The sequence below is a fragment of the Triticum aestivum genome, chromosome 1D (assembly GCF_018294505.1).
Source record: "Triticum aestivum cultivar Chinese Spring chromosome 1D, IWGSC CS RefSeq v2.1, whole genome shotgun sequence".
Classification (NCBI taxonomy): domain Eukaryota; kingdom Viridiplantae; phylum Streptophyta; class Magnoliopsida; order Poales; family Poaceae; genus Triticum; species Triticum aestivum.
The window spans coordinates 171,876,543-171,880,626 of NC_057796.1; positions in this window are offsets into that span (position 1 = coordinate 171,876,543).

The window sequence follows — 4,084 nt, forward strand, 5'->3', positions numbered from 1 at the left end:
TTACCCAAGCCCTTTACTTATGCACATTACTTTGTGATAGCCATAGTGTTTCATGTTATATATCTTGCTATCACTTAGTTGTTTATCTTGCTTAGCATAAGTTGTTGGTGCACATAGGTGAGCCTAGGTGTTTTAGGTTTTGTGCTTGACAAATTAAACGCTAGTTTTATTCCGCATTTGTTCAAGCCTAAACCGTAATTATTTTTAAAGCGCCTAATCACCCCCCCCTCTAGGCGACATCATCGATCTTTCACTCCGTCTGCACCGATAAGACTACTTTATCAAAGATAGCATTGATGTTTTCTGTTAGAAAATTGAAGGTTGCAACATTTGTTGCAGTTCATCTTCTTCGAAATTGATGGTAAAATATGCTACAATGTCCAATGATGCTTGGACAAATTTGCTTTTAAATGATGCCCAAGTAAGTCACTCTCACTAATCCAGCCATTTCCATTTTCTCTTAGTTAGGTACATAAATGTGTAGTGATGCTTGAGTGATAATAAAGAAATGATGTCTTGGCATGTCATCCTCGCTCATTGTGCCCAGCCACCTCCATTTCCTGCCAGGCTTATTTATATTTTCTTTGTGTGTTGTTCATAGACATATATTTGTTATACATATAGCTAAATGAAATTACGAGGCATGTTCTCCATATTTTCCTAGTGGGGCTGGAGCATAGTATTGATTGTTATTGCTGGATCATTTGTGAGAGTTCGGGTCTTGGATTGTGTGATGTTAGACATGCATAGATAAACCGAATGGAAGTATGAGGAATGTTACCTATATTTTCTTTTCAAGGACTATTATTCGTTGAGATAAAAAGTTTGTTGATTCCTTCCTTCAACACATATTGTGAAAACTTATGAAACCGATAAGCGATCCTCATTATCAATGAAATGGGAAGTGTTTCCATCTTTCAAATAAATAATGTATTGTATGTGTTTCGTGGTTTTGAGCTTTGATAATTGATAACCCACAAGTATAGGGGGTCGCAACAGTTTTCGAGGGTAGAGTATTCAACCCAAATTTATTGATTCGACACAAGGGGAGCCAACGAATATTCTCAAGTATTAGCAGTTGAGTTGTCAATTCAACCACACCTGGATAACTTAATATCTGCAGCAAAGTATTTAGTAGCAAAGTAGTATGGAAGTAACGGTAACAGTGGCAAAAGTAACGAAAGCAGTTTTGTAGTAATTGTAACAGTGGCAACGGTAAAGTAACTAAGCGAAGAGCAATATGTGAAAAGCTCGTAGGCATTGGATCGGTGATGGATAATTATGCCGGATGCGATTATTCATGCAACAGTTATAAACGTAATGTAGGCATGTATTCCAAATATAGTCATACGTGCTTATGGAAAAGAACTTGCATGACATCTTTTGTCCTACCCTCCCGTGGCAGCGGGGTCCTATTGGAAACTAAGGGATATTAAGGCCTCCTTTTAATAGAGAACCGGACCAAAGCATTAACACTTAGTGAATACATGAACTCCTCAAACTACGGTCATCACCGGGAGTGGTCCCGATTATTGTCACTTCGGGGTTGCCGGATCATAACACATAGTAGGTGACTATAGACTTGCAAGATAGGATCAAGAACTCACATATATTCATGAAAACATAATAGGTTCAGATCTGAAATCATGGCACTCGGGCCCTAGTGACAAGCATTAAGCATAGCAAAGTCATAGCAACATCAATCTCAGAACATAATGGATACTAGGGATCAAAACCTAACAAAACTAACTCGATTACATGATAAATCTCATCCAACCCATCACCGTCCAGCAAGCCTACGATGGAATTACTCACGCACGGCGGTGAGCATCATGAAATTGGTGATGGAGGATGGTTGATGATGAGGACGGCGACGGATTCCCCTCTGCGGAGCCCCGAACGGACTCCAGATCAGCCCTCCCGAGAGAGTTTAGGGCTTGGCGGCGACTCTGTATCATAAAACACCATGAATCCTTCTCTCTGATTTTTTCTCCCCGAACGTGAATATATAGAGTTGGAGTTGAGGTCGGTGGAGCACCAGGGGGCCCACGAGGCAGGGGGCGCGCCCCCCACCCTCGTGGACAGGGTGTGGGCCCCCTGGCCTTGATTCTTTCACCAGTATTTTTTATTATTTCCAAAAATAATCTCCATGAAGTTTCAGGTCATTCCGAGAACTTTTATTTCTGCACAAAAATAACACCATGGCAATTCTGCTGAAAACAGCGTCAGTCCGGGTTAGTTCCATTCAAATCATGCAAGTTAGAGTCCAAAACAAGGGCAGAAGTGTTTGGAGAAGTAGATACGATGGAGACGTATCAACTCCCCCAAGCTTAAACGTGTGCTTGTCCTCAAGCAATTCAGTTGACAAACTGAAAGTGATAAAAAAACTTTAGAAACTCTGTTTGCTCTTGTTGTTGTAAATTTGTAAAGCCAGCATTCAAGGTTTCAGCAAAGATTATGAACCAACCATATTCACAATAACATTTAGGTCTCATGTTTACTCATATCAATGGCATAATCAACTAGCGAGCAATAATAATAAATCTCGGATGACAACACTTTCTCAAAACAATCATAATATGATATAACAAGATGGTATCTCGCTAGCCCTTTCTGAGACCGCAAAACATAAATGCAGAGCACCTTTGAAGATCAAGGACTGACTAAACATTGTAATTCATGGTAAAAGAGATCCAGTCATAGTCATACTCAATATAAATTAATAGTAATGGATGCAAATGACAGCGGTGCTCTCCAACTGGTGCTTTTTAATAAGAGGATGATGACTCAACATAAAAGTAAATAGATAGGCCCTTCGCAGAGGGAAGCATGGATTTGTAGAGGTGCCAGAGCTCGATTTTAAAATAGAGATAAATAATATTTTGAGTGGTATACTTTCATTGTCAACATAACAACCGAGAGATCTCGATATCTTCCATGCTACACACATTATAGGCGGTTCCCAAACAGAATGGTAAAGTTTATACTCCCCCTCCACCAACAAACTTCAGTCCATGGCTTGTCCGAAACAACGGGTGCCTCCAACTAACAACAATCCTGGGGGAGTTTTGTTTGCAACTATTTTGATTTGATTTGCTTAAAGCATGGGACTGAGCATCCCGGTGACCAGCCATTTTCTCGTGAGTGAGGAGCGGAGTCCACTCCTCTTGAGAATAACCCGCCTAGCATGGAAGATATAGACAGCCCTAGTTGATACATGAGCTATTCGAGCATAGAAAACAGAATTTCATTTGAAGGTTTAGAGTTTGGCACATACAAATTTACTTGGAACGGCAGGTAGATACTGCATATAGGAAGGTATGGTGGACTCATATGGAATAACTTTGGGGTTTATGGAAGTGGGTGCACAAGCAGTATTCTCGCTTAGTACAAGTGAAGGCTAGAAAAAGACTGGGAAGCGACCAACTAGAGAGCGACAACAGTCATGAACATGCATTAAAATTAATAAACATTGAGTGCAAGCATGAGTAGGATATAATCCACCATGAACATAAATATCATAGAGGCTATGCTGATTTTGTTTCAACTACATGCGTGAACATGTGCCAAGTCAAGCCACTCGAATCATTCAAAGGAGGATACCACCCTACTATACCACATCACAACCATTTTAATAGCATGTTGGCACGCAAGGTAAACCATTATAAACTCCTAGCTAATTAAGCATGGCATAAGCAACTATAATCTCTAATTGTCATTGCAAATATGTTTATTCATAATAGGCTGAATCAGGAACGATGAACTAATCATATTTACAAAAACAAGAGAGGTCGAGTTCATACTAGCTTCTCTCATCTCATTCAGTCCATCATATATCGTCATTATTGCCTTTCACTTGCACGACCGAACGATGTGAATAATAATAGTGCACGTGCATTGGACTAAGCTGGAATCTGCAAGCATTCAATACACAGGAGAAGACAAGATAATATGGGCTCTTTGTTAAATCAACAATAATGCATATAAGAGTCACTTCAACATTTTCATTATGGTCTTCTCCTCTCGACCCCCAAAGAAAAGAAAAGAAATAAAACTATTTACACGGGAAAGCTCCCAGCAAGCA